At 55.5% G+C, this 14,966-nt stretch overlaps 1 protein-coding gene across 9 annotated transcripts in view; it reads left to right on the top strand.

Annotated features, from left to right (window-relative positions):
* Positions 1-14,966, top strand: part of ZNF710 (zinc finger protein 710) — a 63,586-nt gene that overhangs the window by 28,100 nt on the left and 20,520 nt on the right. The window contains exon 1 of one of the 9 annotated variants that reach the window (XM_070617423.1): positions 9,956-10,655. The exons of the other annotated variants lie outside the window; for them this stretch is intronic. The gene's annotated coding sequence lies outside the window, so the exon portion shown is untranslated. Of the gene's footprint in view, positions 1-9,955; positions 10,656-14,966 lie in introns of those variants that run through there. 9 annotated transcript variants of the gene reach the window in all.

The raw sequence follows: 14,966 nt of genomic DNA, 5'->3' as shown, positions 1-14,966 counted from the left end.
TCGCGTTCATCACTCACCACCTCCTCCCCACATTCAGCTGTCAGCCCTACTGGCCACAGTGGGAAGAAAGCCTGCTCCATTCTTCCTTATGACACCCTACAGGCCCTGGTGACAGACCTGGCCTCAGTTCCCAAAGACAGCGGCTTCCACAGCTCCCACCCAGGCCTAGAGCTGGGGGGCGGGCTGTGTGAAGGGGTTAAATAGATATGCCTAGTGGGACTGTGTCCCGGCCTTCCCTCGCACTCTCCACACAGTAGCCAGAAGGATTCTCAAAGCAGCCATTGGTTCCTGACACTTCCTTGCCTAAGACCCTCTTCTGGTTCCCCGATGCCTGAGAATGGCGTCCATATCCTGTGTGTGGCCTGCAAGGCCCCGCCTTCCCGGAGAGGCTGGCAGCCCAGGGTTACTGAAGAGACGTTGAGCCGCACCTTGAAGGATGAGAGAGGTTTGGGAAGATGGAAAGAAGGAGAAGGAACTTTACAGGGAAGGGATGGCTCAGAGGACAGGTGGAAGGTGGAAGTCGAGAATGGCTGGGGAGAAGGGGACAGCAGGACTGGGGAAAAGTCTGGCTCAGCTCTGAGGACCTGGTCTCTGGGAGATGGTACTCAACCTTGGTGCACATTCGAATCATGGGAGGGGCTTTTAAAAATTACCAAAGACTCTGGGGGTGGGTACATCCAGGGTCTATGTGTCTGCTCCACCAGGGCCACAAGTCTGGGCATCCCCTACGGGCACTTCAGGAAACTGGCAGGAGTCAGCTACCACTCTTGCCCACAGCTGGAATGCACTGGGACTTTTCTGTGTTGATGGGAAGGCCACCTTGCTCAATCAGCTCTGAGCTCCTGGCCAGAATGAACTAAGGGAGCACTAAGCAGAGATGGGACCCCTGGAGAGTCAGTTGGAAAGGACCCTCTTCAGAAGGGGAAACTGAGGCCTGATCACCAGTGAGTACCACGACCCGGTAGCAGAGCCTGGGGTTTCCAGCCTTCGCCACCGCCTGGCGAGGTGAGGGCTAGCTAGAACGGAACAGGGGCGGCATGCTTCCGACTGTTAGAGCATCCTCAGCACTCATAATCCCCACCATCTGGGTCCTTTTCTCTGACCTTCAAATGTGGGGTACCAGGATGCTTGCTTGAAGATGAGGGAGGCAGGGCTTCTGCCCTCAAAGAACTCAAGATCTGGGGGTGGTGATGGGCCCAGGAAGAAATCTGGATGCTGTCTCCAGACCTGTAAGAGACAGGCTTGAGGGAGAAGAGATGCGTTCCCCAGGGGAAGACTTGATGAGGAGGCAAAGATGCAAGTGAGAGTCTGAGTGTAGTGTCTACCTCCTTAACCCTTCAGGCCTGGCTTTCCTGCCAAGATGCTGAACTAAATGCAGGAGCCACTAGTCTGAGCCCAGGTATTGATTTTCCTCAGGCGGCAGGGCTGGGCGGGGCCGGGGCAGCTAGGGCCCGAGGCTGGTTTTGCACAGCCCTGACTGTGCACCCGAGTGCAGTTCAGACACTCTTTCCTGTGCGCGCCGTGCAGACTGGGAACACTGCGGTAGCCCATCTCTTCATCCCGGGCACGCCGCTTTCTGCGTTGGGCAGCTTGGGTAACAAACCAAAGATTGGCCCAACCGATGCAAAGAACAAGACACAGCTCCCCTGCGTGGTCTGTTTGCTCATACCTTTTTGTGCTGAAAATGTCCAGCCTAACAGAAAAGCTAAGCGCCTTCATCTAGATTCACCAGTCATTACCATTTTGCCGTGTTTGTTTTCTCTTACTCTCTTTCACGTGGTTTTGCTGAATCATTTGAAAGTGGGTTACAGGCAGCACGATGCTTCACCCCTAAATACTTCAGCGGGGGTCTTTTAGGAGTGTGGATGTTCCCCTGCATGACTACGATAGCATCATCACCCCTAAGATTGTCATCATTCAGGGTGGACGGTCCCCGACTTAGGATGGTTCAGTTTAAGATTTTTTGACTTTACGAGGGTGCAAAGCCACACTCATTTAGTAGAAACCTTACTGTGAAGTTGAATCTTGATCTTTCTTGGGCTAGCAATATGCCTTACGAGCCTCTCTCGTGATGCTGGCCGTGGCCGTGAGCTGCAGCTTGCCGTGGGCCCTGTGATCACGAGGGTGGACAGCCGATACAGTTCCAGCCGTCTGTACCCCGACAGCCGTGCTGTTTTACACTGTCCGTACAGTAGTCAATAGATTACATGAGATATTCAATACTTTATCATAAAATAGGTTTGTGTTAGATGACTTTTCCCAACTGCAGGCTAATGTAAGTGTTCTGAGCACGTGTCAGGTGCACTGGACTAAGCGAGGATGTTCGGTCAGTTAGGTGTATTAAATGCATGTTCAACTTACAATACTTTCAACTTACGATGGGTTTTTGGGCTGTAACCCCATCGTGAGTCAAGGAAGATCTGTAATATCATCTGATATGCAATCATACGCCACATAACATTTCAGTCAACCACAGACCGCATATGCAGCAGTGGTTCCATAAGATGAGTACCATAGAGCCCACGTGTGTAGCAGGCTATACCACCTAGGTTTATGTCAGTGCAGTCTGTGATGTTGACACAATGACGAAAGCTCCTAAGGATGCATTTCTCAGAACATGTCCTCATCATTAAGCGACCCGTGACTGTGCAGTCCTATTCAAATTTCCCCAGTTGTCCTCCAAAAATGTATTTTAGGCTCTTTTCCTGATCCAAAAAGCCTCATGTGTTGCATTTGGTTGTTACATTTCTTGAGCTTCTTTTAATCTAGAACAGTGCCCCTGCTTTGTGTGAGTGTGACAGTGGCCTTGCAGAGTCCAGGCAGGCCAGTTGTCTTGCTGCATGGACTCTGGCTTTGTCTGATGGAGGACGCTCAAGTTAAGTTTGCATAGTTTTGAAACTCACCTGATGATTGCTTCATTGTGTCTAAAAAAGTCCTAAGGCAGAGGGTACAGTTGTCCCCTACCCCTGTGTGAATTATGGGATATCCTGTCCAGCCACCCAGAAAAAGAGGTGGCATTATATTTACAAAATGTGTCAGCTGACCGTAAAGGTCATTGCATCTGACCCACAGCATCCTGGCCCGGTTGGGCAGGCATTCTCTTTATTTAGTGCATGGGATTCTGAGAGGTTGTGGCTGTGCCCAGGTCCACAGCATGAGGCGGAGCAGAGCCCGGCCCTTCTGACCCACCATTCTGGGTGGCAGCTGGGAGATGAGCAGAGTTGATGCCTTTGCTGTGCTTGTCCCAGGACTGGGTACGTTACCGACCTGTACCCAACGTGTGCATCTCTGAGTCCTAGACTGAGAATGTTGAATGTACTCAAATATGGTCTAACGTGTCTTGATGACGCCGAGTCATGCTTCTGAGTCTAGTTACTGAACCATGGGCTGAGTGCTGGAGTTGCCTGCCCCCCCCAAATGGTCCCAGGCTGCCATGTGATGATTTTCATCCCGCACCATTGCTGTCAGCTGTCACAGTCTCCAGCAACAGTGTCCCCTCCACCTCCGTGCTCCTCCTCCTAATTCTCACCTCGCATCTGCTGCAGTCTGGAAAGCCAGATAGACAGGCTTCTTAGAACTGAGTCCAAAGGCTGCAAGTGAGGGGCTCTGTCCCGTGGAGGGAGGAGTGACCATGACACCAAAGACCCGTCTGGGAGACACCCACATCGGGTTGACTTCTGAGCTTTCTGGTATACTCTACATTCTCTATTCTTGGGGGAATTCGAGTTTCCCAGAGAAGAGACCTCTGGACAAGTGGGGCATTGCTGTTCCACGATTCAAGTTTAAAAGGCTTAGAAAAGACCATAACGTACAGCAGAAGTGGCTGCTGGGAACGATGGGCACGTGTGTGTGAGTACCAGGGCACGAGGGCACCGTGGACGCAGTGACCATGATGCTGGGTGCCGTGCAAACTCAGGCTGGGGTTTGTGAGGGGTCCCAGGGCTCAGGCCGGCGCGCTCCGACCACCCTGCTCCCCGTGCGTGGATCTGCTGCCGTCGCCCACGTCGGCTGCATTAATACACCCCCCGCTGTTCCTCAGGGTCTGGGCCCCTGCATGGCTCTAGGAGCACCCTGCTCTCTGGGTCTCCTGGTCTCCAGGAGAACGGTCTCTAGTGCTTCAGATCTTGTTGTTAAAGCCACTGGCCCATATTCTGCAGGTTTTTTCCCCAAGGTACTTTCTCTCCATTCTGTTCCCCCTAACCGTGTTCCCTGGGGCAGGCGCCCACTGGATTCTGTTCTTCCTTGAAGAAATTTCTATTCTCATAAACATATACGCATGGCGCCCTTTCTGCTTCTCGGCTGAGTACTCCAAGGAGATCAGAGTGATCCCAACTTGACTTAACGTTGGCTGCTTTACCAAGCCTCTTTTGTTTGTTTGCTTCCTTTTAATTTTGTTTTTTATCACAGTAATCCATATGCATCTTTTTTGATATCAGACAATACCGAGGGGCTTATGAGGATGGAGCAGCAAGCCCCGCGCCCCCCTCGCTCCCCCACTCAAGCCCTCCCGACGGTTAACCATTTTCAGTTCTTTTAGTTCCTCCTTTCTGATATTCACCTTCATGTTTATCCTACTACTTCTCAGTTTACCAATTTTAGATGTTATCTGTTGCCTCCGTATTCTTGCCTTTCCTGCTAATATCATTCTGTCACAATTTGGGAGTAAATCCACAATGTAAATATGTTCCCTGCTGAGCTGTTACCTCCTTAAAAAGAGTTAATTATTGTTCACCAACTTGATTTTCTCTGTGTCTAGCTCCGATTCTTCCCAATACACCAAAAATTGAGAAAACACCCATCAGATATTTGATCTATTTGTTCACTAATGGATTCCGGGGTTTTTTTCTAGACACTGGGGTGTCTTGCCAGTGAAATTCCTTAAAGCTTTTTTCAAAACAAATGAAAATTTAGTTTGTTTAAACTTATTAAAATAACTCCGTGGTGCCTCTTTTGAGAAATCTTCCCTGATCCCCCTCCTCCCCAAGGCTGCCCTCCTCTGGGCCTCCACAGCCCCCCGTTCTTGTCCTCACACACCCTGTAGTGCCCTGAATTGTCACTGCCTCTTTTCTTGCCCACTGCTCTCCCTACGCTCCCCCCACACTATGAGTCCTTGAGGGTCTTATCTCTGCTGTCTCCCTGGGAATACACAGGAGCTGGCTGGCACACAATAGGTGCTCAATAAATGCTTGTTGGATTGAAATGCAAGAGTGGTCTTATGGTCCTATGCTCCGGGGTTCCGTGACCTTGCCGACCCTGTGCTCCCTGGCATTTTCCACGTGGCCCTGCCCTCCTGGTAGGGTTTGGGGGCCCTTTGGGGTCTGTTCCAACTTAACAACAGCCTTTTCCTCCCAGATCTGTGGTGCGTGCCTCACCCACCCTCCCGCTGCACTGGCCTCAAGCACCTCAGGGCCTTGGCTTGGTCCTCCTCGCTTTGTAGTCCCAGCCCGCACCGCTGAGCTTGGCACAGACTGATTGCTCAATAGATGAGTGAGGTTGAGGCTCGCTCAGTCGATCAATCGATAAGCCAATCAGCCTTCCTCCACTCCGTCTCTGTCCCCAGACGTTTCTCATTATCCGGCATTCGGATGATCAGAAGGAGAAAGGAAAAAGAACGCTGTGCATAAAGGCGACCCCATTTCAGGTTTCTTCATGACTCACCCAGTGTGGAAAGACAGCAGGAGCAGGAGAAGGAAAGAGAAAGGAAGGGGGACCAGAGGGACATTCTGGGAGACGTCCGGTCACTAGATGAGCTGTGTGCAGGCAGGGACCAGCCCGGGCACTGCCCGCCTCTGGGCTCAGCCCCAGGCACAGCACGCCGTGGATACCCAGTCAGAGCTGACATCTGACTGCAGGAAGGAGGGAAGGACAGAAGTCCGAATCCAGGCCTGTGTTGCAAAAGGGGCAACTGTCCAGACCCTTTTTCCTCTGGGGCACCTGTCCATCCTGCAGTCTCTGGGTCCTGGCTAACTCAGGAAAGTGCTGATCCGCGATGTGGTAATAAGCCTCAATATCCACAGAGGCCCCTCCCTTGTAAGGACACCGATTGACAGCTGGCAGCCAGGGAAAAGGACTAATGCAACCTCTCCCTCCCGGCCCGAGGGCCTGGTGCTTCCTTGGAGCAGCCCCTGGAGAGGATACCCCATCCTCAGAAAGTCGTTCATTCCCCCTGTGCCCGTGCCTGCTGTGTGCGCCCCGCAGCTGGAGATGGAGAACTGCGCAGACACAGCCCAGGCCAACCTCCAGGCTCACTCGCACCCTCCTCCCCTCCCTCCTTCCTGGCCCCCGGCTCTCAGCCAGAGCAGGAGATCCGAGAGGGCCAAGCCGCCTGCGGAGACCAGGCCTCTCCACCTTGGCTCACCCGGGACCCAATGGGAGGAGGCCACAGCCAGGCAGCCAGGGCCAGGGCAGGCGTGGCCCACCCTGCAATCAAGCTGATGGCTGCTGGCTTGTGCCCGCTGCTCCCAGAGAGTGAGCACTTCTCTGGTGGGAGCCGTGAGTTTGGGGGGAAGCCTTTAAAGCAACTCTTTGATGCATCCCCAGTGGAAGTGAATTTATTTTTTGTACTTTTCGGAATTAACTCGCCATTCTCAGCCTCTCCCTCCCTCCCTCTCTCCCCAGAAAGGAGAGAAGGAGAAAAGAAGAGAGGGTCTGCATTGTCGCCGTGATTGGCACCTTCTGTGAATGAGGGGTCACCGCGTCGGCTGCTCCTTTTCAAGCGGCCCCTTTCTCCCCTGCACGCCGTATTCACGCCGGAACGTTCTTTCTCTCAAAGCTTCTGTCTTTCCCTCCCGCTTTGAGTCTCTGCCTTCCTTCCCCACTTTCCTGCCTTTCATTCTGAGCTCTCGCCACCTCCCTCGGGGACCGGTCTCTTGTCGCTCTCTTTTTTCCTCTTTTCTTCTTCTTCTATTCAGTTCCTTTTTTTTTTCCTTTTTGCCTCTCTCTTTTTTCTTTCATTTCTTTCTTCTTTTTCTTTTTGAATAGTGCTTCTGTTTTCCAGGGACCGGACGAGTAGAGAAGTCGGTTTGTTTGAGGAAGGGAGAATGTGAATGTTTTTACTTTTCTCCATTGCTCTAAATGCGTAAAAAAAAAAAAAAAGCCACCATGCAGGAGACGCGGTTCCTGCCTGGAGAGGGCAGGGCCTTTGGGAAGGGACTCTGCCAGACGAGAGGGAGCTTTTCATCACAAGTCGGGCCGTTCTCTCCGAGAAACCCCGAATCAGTCACCAGGGCCGGCTGTCAAGGGCCTGGGGCTGCAGCCTGCAGGATTCAGACCTGGCCCTGGGGGCAGTCTCACTTTCTGCTTGGCCCCAGGGTGGGCCTCGATATGGGGGTGAGGATCAGAGGTGGATGTGGATCCCCCAAACCTCCCTCCTCTGCCGGCGGGGGGCTGGCTTTCCCAGCGAGGGAGCACCCAGTGGGGGCCGTGGGAACATGGTGCAGGGGCTGAGTGTGAGCAGGAAGGCAGGCCACATGCAGCACCACCATGGTCTAGTGTGTCCCCGGCTGCAGGGGGAAGTGGGCCCCATGGAAAACGACGTGGAGTCCTGGAGGGGAGCCTGGAACAGCAGAAAGGAGGCAGCTGGGACAGGTGGATGGCTCCAAGGAGGCAAGCAAGCCTTGGGGTTTATACAGGTGGCAAATGATGGAAGGTTTGACATCGAGGAAATGTTGTGGGGGCTGGGGATAGAGGGGCAGGTCTGTGACATCAGCACGGAGATAAGAGTTGGGGTAGAGGGACACGTCTGTGATATCAGCAGGGAGGTGAGAGTTGGGGTAGAGGGACAGGTCTGTGACATCAGCACGGAGGTGAGAGTTGGGGTAGAGGGACAGGTCTGTGACATCAGCACGGAGGTGAGAGTTGAGGTAGAGGGACAGGTCTGTGACATCAGCAGGGAGGTGAGAGTTGGGGTAGAGGGACCAGTCTGTGACATCAGCAGGGAGGTGAGAGTTGGGGTAGAGGGACCGGTCTGTGACATCAGCAGGGAGGTGAGAGTTGGGGTAGAGGGACCGGTCTGTGACATCAGCACGGAGGTGAGAGTTGGGGTAGAGGGGTATGTCTGTGACATCAGCACAGAGGTGAGAGTCGAAGCCACGGGAAGAGGGTTTCTCCAGGGGAGCGCCTGTCGGGTAAGAAAGCCAAGGCTGAGGCCTGAGCCCGGGACCACTGGGATAGAAGGGGGAAGAAGCGGGCAGAGAGAGGGGCAGCTGTGAGTGGCCAGAGCCAATGGGGACAGCAGGGCGGCTGCCAGGTCAGGAGGAGGCCTGAACCAGAGCCTCTGCATTTGGCAAAGGCTCACCTGTGACCTTCGAGAGGACAATTTAGGTTCAGTGGAGGCAACGGAGAGCAGGGGTCGAGGAGGCGATGGAGGCCGTAGGACTTGAGCTCCTGTTCAGGGAGTGGAGGGAAGGCGAGAGACCGGGCATCGGCAGGAGCTGCAGCCTGGCCGTGGTGCCTGCGAGGGAAGGGGTGTGAGTGGAACAGGCTTGACCGAAGGGGGATGGGGGGCAGGCCTAGAGGAGACAGGGGCTGGCTCTGGGGCCCATTTCTTTCCTGCATGGGGAGGGCCTCAGGCTGCAGGTCTGGAAGATGCTTCACCCCTCCTCAGAGCGCAGGAGAAAGGGGTAGGTTTGCAGCTCTAGGTTCCCGGGACCATGAGGACCTCAGTCTAGCCCAGAATTGCCCAGGGGCCCCAGGAATGGCCAGAACACTTGGGGAAACAGGGAACTCTGGGAAGGAGGCCTGGGCTGTGCGGCCTGGGCGACGTGGATCGAGGGCTGCAGGCTGGGGTGTGCCAGCTCAAGCCACTGGGCCTGGAGATCTGGGCCCTTGGGGCCTCCGCGAGCAAACCCTGTGTCTCCTCCTCTGCCACACCCAGCAGGGCGGACTCATAGTGGGCACCTCCTAAATGTTTGTTGGAGAGTGAATTGAGTTTGTCCTTAGCAGTGGAGTGGACACAGCACTGCACACGGCCAAGTGCTGTGAAAATCGGAGAGGCCCGTACCAAGGGGGGAGGGGCAGCGAGGGAAGGGGCGACATCCTCCCCAAGGAAGACAGGCAGGGCCCATGCAGGAAGGTGGAGGGACGAGACGGTGCCAGGCAGGGAGGGTGGCACGAGCAGGAAGGGGTGGTGACCAGGCCAGACAGCAGGCCCAGGTCGAGGAAGAATGTCCGGGAGTGAATCTGAACCCCCCGGAGAGTGATTTCTTCAGGAAGCACATGGTGAGCACCCACTGTGTGCAAGTTTGGTGGGTGACACACGCTTCAGGGGAGGAGGGCCTGGGGCTCCAAAGGGCTGGGGAGAAGGCTGTGTCCTCCCTCTGCGTCCGGGTCACTGAGACAAGGTGACGTGGGAAAAGGTGGCATGAGTGTGGCTGTCTGGGGACCACAGGGGTTTCCACTCCAGGAAAGGGATCACGATGCCCGGGGAGCGGGGCACCATCCCTGCAGAGTCTCTGAGACCGGAGATCCGAGACTGGAGCCAGGTGGGGAAGGCCACCACGGCCCTTCCTGGCCCCTTACCTGCTTCTCGAGACACCTGCTGGCAAACACCGAGCCTGCCAGAGAGCCTGCCAGGGCGGGCCGGCTGCCCATCAGGTTTTTCCAGTTCAGGCAAGAACATCTCCCCACACCCCATTGAGGCGCCCACACGCCCTGGCCTGGAGATGAAAGGGGACCCTGTCCTGTGAAGGCAGCTGGCGCCTGGCAGGGGCACGGGGCTCTGCATTTGGGAACAGCCTTTGGAGGCGGACATGGTTCCTGGGCCCCAGTTTCCAGGGTGACCGAGGACCGGGTGGTCAATCCCTCCTTCGAGAACTGGCATCAAGGAGCGTGGCTCCTACAGGAACTGGCTTTGTGGCCCCAGGCAAGTTACCCAGTGCTAATAATAGGAGCCACCAGGCCTGGTGCAGGTTCTGCTGCCAGCACTTTGCATATTTCACTGGGAAGGCAGGTGCTCAGTACCACCCCTGTGTAGCCAGGAGAGAGTCACAGCCCTGGGAAGTCGCAGACCTGGGATCTGAACACACGTCTTCAGGTCCCAGTGTGAGCTCCAAACCATTGCTTCTCAATCTTTTCTCTTAATTGTTATGATTTCTAATCCTCGCAGACTGGTGACTTATCAACCCTTCCTGGCTATCATGGCAATGTCAAATTGCTATGGAAGTTTCAAAATGCTACTGTCATTGCTGTGGAAGCTGTCACCAGGAGCACAGCTCTGAAGGCGTTCTTAACCTTTCTGTGCCTCAGTTTCCTTATCCGTAGGACGAGGGTGATGGTCAGTATTAAATTAGATAATGCACTTTGAGTTGGCACAGGCTGGCACTGTAACTCTTAGGACCACCAGCCAGTCCGCTGACATCTGGATTTTGCCATCTGTCGAATGAGAACAAGAGGGTTGCCCACACAGATGCTGCCCGTATGGATAGCTGCTCAGAACCCGGCAGGGAGGACCCCGTGGCATCATGCCTGGGAAGCGCTTTGTAAACAGTAGAGGGCTGTGCCGGGGTGAGTGGACGTGCTCCTTCCCATGCCCAGCCTGTCTTTCTGAGTTCCAGGAGAACTTGTGTTTCATCCTGCGCTGTGGCACCCAGCAGGGACTCCACCCTGAGTGCTCCTGGCCCAGGACACTGCCCAGCCAGTCCTTGCCTCTCAGCAAGGTGAGTGTGTTGTGTGTGAGTGTGCTTGATTTTCACACAGGAAGCCTCCTGGGCATTTAGTGTCAAGGAACAGGGGCCAGCACAGGGGGGTCTCATTCTCGGAGTCTCCCCTCCACCCTGTGACCCACTGGGGCTGCTTTTGCTCAGGGGTGAGATGAGAAGGTGCCCAGGGATCCCAGAAGAAGACTCCACACTCTGGTGAGGAGAGCTGGGTTTTGTAGTTTGTTTAGGAGTTTGGTCTGTTGAGCTGCCTTAATGAGTTGTGAAATTTCGCCTAGTGTCTGTGACGAGGGCTTCTACAAGCCGCCGCAAAAGCCCTTCCCACCTCTCCAGGGCTCCACTCTGGCACTGGGGTCCGGAGCGCCTGTCCCTAGGCAACCCAGGGCTCTCGCGTGAGCCACAAACTTGAGCTGGAACCTCCCTTTGAGTCCGGGTTCTTCTCCAGCATCTCTTTCCTTGCATCTGATTTGGTTACTTTTTCTCCCCAAAAAGAGGAGCTGCTTTTCTCAAGTGGCCATGCTCCCGCCACCCCTTCGTGGAGTTTACTCCAGGTGTTTCCAGTGCTAAGAAGAACATGCCGGGTCTCTCAGGGCCCTGGGTGGGTCACACCATGTGTGTACATAGAGTGCAGTGTAGAAGCACGAAATTACCATTTACCAGACGCCAGCCCCCAGGCCTGGCGCTGTCACCCGCATAGGCTTATTTAACTTCTCTGTCATCCTGCAGGAAAGGCAGCTGTTATCCCATTGCACAGTTGAGGAAACTGAGGCTCTGAGAGATGAAGCAGCTTGTCCAGGGCCGTACGGGAAGTGGCTGAGCTGACTCCAGAGCCTCCTGCTGCCCTCAGTCAAGGGCCTGCCCTGAGGGTCCCCAGACCCCACAGGCTGTCCCCACAGCAGGGCGAGTGGTGAGGACACCATCACCTCCACCACAGACCTCTAGTGAAGGCCAGACCTTTGCTTGTTTCATAATAGTCACCTCCACTAAAATCATTTTGGCCTTTGGGTCACAACTCCACGTGCGTTTCGGTTTTAGCGCCTGGGGACACGTGGCCCAGAGCCCACCGCTCTACAGATGAGGTCTTCTAAAGCCCCTAAGTGTCATCCTTTAGGATCCGGACTGAAAAGGAAATCAGTTCCCACTCTGTGCTGAGCTGGCCACTTGAGCACTTTCTCCTCTGCCATGCGTGGGCCGCCCCTCTATGGGGACCTGCCCTCCACTCTCCTTCCCAGGCCCCACTGCCCCTCCAGCCAGGCCTCCCCAGGGATTTTCTTGTCTCTACCCTCCATCCTCTTGCTCCCCTCTTCCAGCCTGCATCCCGAGGCCCACTTCAGCCCTCCCCATTAGCTCCTGGTAATAGACAGATGGACAGACCCACAGCGCAGCGCCCGGCTGGGGCACCCCATCCTGTGGCCCCAGCCTCCTCCTGCCTTCTCTGCCGGGTCTCTCCCCTGAATGTCTCAGATCTCAAGTGCATTGTGGGCTCCCTCCTTCCTCATGGCATCTTCCCTCCCCAGCTAGACTTCAGGGGTCCTCAAGTGGGTGTGTGCACGTGGGCTTCCCCCCCATTTCATGGTCCTGCCCCTCAGCTCACCATGTGAAAGTATCGTCTGGTCGGGGACTGGGGAAAGCGTGCATTTGCACGTTGTTCCTGCTCGCCGCTGATGACAGCGTGTGTGGTCGGCCGTATGTGTGTGATGTCTGCGTGTGTACACTGTCAGCCTAAATGTTTCGCCAGCTATCCCTCCCCCAAGGAGATACATGGAGGCATTACGTGAATGAGAGAGGCATTCTGTGCTCATCTCCTGGCATAAATCTGTACTCAAGTTGGATGTGTGGGTGACTGCAAAATAAATGTTGATTACGGCATCGGCTTCAGGAGGCAGCCGCTGCCAGGGGCTCTGCCGGGGTGGAGGCCCTGGGATGAATCACGCGGCTGCTGTGGGAAAGAGGGAGAGGGCTCAGTGCCCAGGCCACGCTCCTCGCCCGTGCTCGTCCCTCGGCACCTTCCCTGCCATCTCTGCGCTCATCTTTCCTCTCTACCTTCCTTCTCCATCCTGTGCCTCCAGCCTGGGCAGGCTGTGTGCATCTCTCCCTGCATCTCTTCTCGCATCTCTAGGCCTCCCCAACCCCTCTGCCTGCCCTTTGTGCACCGAACACTCGGATCATGCTCCCAGGGCTAATGGGCTCAGTGAAGTCTCCTAACAACTCTGGGAAGTGGGCACCGTTACCCTGTGTCACCAGTGAGGGCACTGAGGCTCACACAGACTCACGTGTAAGGGATGGGGCCAACTCCGCAGCCCATGCTCTGAGTCTCCGTTGCCTCCAAAGTGCCAGTTTACCTGGAAGAATGTTCCCGACCCCTTAGGTTTAAAAAAAAAAGCAAAGTTCCATTGTTGTTCTGTGGTACCCCACACATTTAGTGCGTCTTTCCTCTCTGATACTTTGCTCAGCTCTTCCGTGGTTTTTAGTCTTGTCTCACTAGCCAAATTGTGAGGTCGCTGAGGGTGGAATCTTCATGCCCCACCAGCCGCCGGCACCAGCCTGGCCCGTGGAGTGGATAATGAGAAATAATAATAATGGCCATAGCTCCTTGTGACTGAGTCCTCATGACGCACCAGCCTTGTCATCCAACACTTCATTCCCCTTAGCTCCCTTACCTGAAAAGCACAAGCATTTAAGTTACACCCAATAATGGAACCCAAGCTCCACCTATTCTCTGGTGTGTCTGGTGACCTTGGGAGGGTCATTCAACTCCTCTGTGCCACTGTCCCTGCTTTACATACATGACCTCCTCAGGTACAAGTCTGGCCTGAAGGAGGGGCTCAATACATGGTGGATCCTTCTCATGTCACTATCCCCATCTTACAGACAAGGAAACCGAGGCCCAGAGAGGCCTCTGGGACTGAGGAAACTGCCCAAGGCCACACAGCTCGGCAGTGGCAGAGCAGGTGGTGCCGGCCGGCCTGCCAGCCTGAGGGCCGGGTCCTTCTCCCTCGGTTCCTCTACAGAGCGAGGGGCTCTTCCCCATTCCCCCATCTCTGCTGCTTCCCCTCTCCTCCTCCCCAGGCCTGCTCCTGGGGCTCCTGAGGTGCTAAGCCAGCCTTTTAGGGGAGAGGCAGAGCTGTCATGTCATTGGCACCTCTGAGGGCTCGGCAGGCCCAGAGCATCTTGGGGCCAGGCCTTGCCAGCTGCACCCAACGGGGCCAGGCGGGAACTCCTCCAGCGGGGCCTTTGGGTCCCGGGACTTAGGGGCGGCTGGTACCTCCCCCTGGCCCAGCAGCACGTCACAACTCCAGCAGATGCTCACACGGCCTGCAAGGTTCCCGAAGGTGAGGGCCCCCTTCTTCTCCATTTGACTTTCGTTTCCTGGCAGACTTGCTCCCGTTTTCCCCCAGCCCATCTCTTCTCTGTCACTGGGATGCTGGGCCCACAGCCATAATCGGCTTGCCTGGTTTTCTGTGGTAAATCTCTTTGTTTCTCCTGTCGCTTCTGATCACGCCAGATTAAACACAGAAACGTAGAAAGCAGGGATTGAGAAGGCTGGCCCAGGGGTCCGTGTGACCCTCCCCTCCCCTGAACACAGGAAGAAGGAAGTAAAAGGGGAGAAACCTGATTCTAACCAGCTCAGATCCTGCCTTTACCTCCTACGTGTGATGGCCTTGCCAAGCCTCAGTTTGCTCATCTGTAAAATGAAAATTAAAATGCCCATCTCCCTGGGTGGCCTGGATCGTGCGCCTGGTCCATGACAGAAGCTCAGTAAGTGATGGCTGAAAGGAAATTGAAAGCTGCTGACAACCGTCACTTCTGCCTTACACTGTGGAGACACAGATGCAGTTAGCAGAGCCCACAAGCTTCGGAGTGTGGGGAGCTGGGTACACTGAGCATCCGCTGTGTGCCCGGGCCAGCGGCCAGGCACTGTGTCTTGTTCACGCATTCCGGCAAGGCAAGGTGGGGCCTGGAGGAGGAGCACAGAGCCGTGGGTGGGTGGGCTCTCCCTGAACTGCGGGGGATTCCTGCTGGGCCAGCACTGGGAAGGATGCTGGGCCTGGCTTAGCCCACCCTCTAGGTCCTGCCTTGCTCTGTCCTCAGGGGGCCTCCAGGGTCTCCCCCAGCCCGGCCTCAGGGAAGCAGGGCCAAGTCCCGAGGGTGAGCCCTCACCCCCTGGACACCTGCCACCTGTGTGTTCTCTCCCTCCCTTCCATAGCTGTGGTCAATAGAGAGCCCGCATGGTGGCAGGCAGGGGGTCCATTCTGGGATTTGTCTGAGTCTGACCCTTGGAGATGACCTGAGAGAAAGAAGGCTGGGACT

This window comes from Equus przewalskii, chromosome 1 (genome assembly GCF_037783145.1).
Source record: "Equus przewalskii isolate Varuska chromosome 1, EquPr2, whole genome shotgun sequence".
Taxonomy (NCBI): Eukaryota; Metazoa; Chordata; class Mammalia; order Perissodactyla; family Equidae; genus Equus; species Equus przewalskii.
The sequence above is the reverse complement of the archived record's forward strand: the minus strand, read 5'-3'. Positions and strand labels throughout refer to the sequence as shown.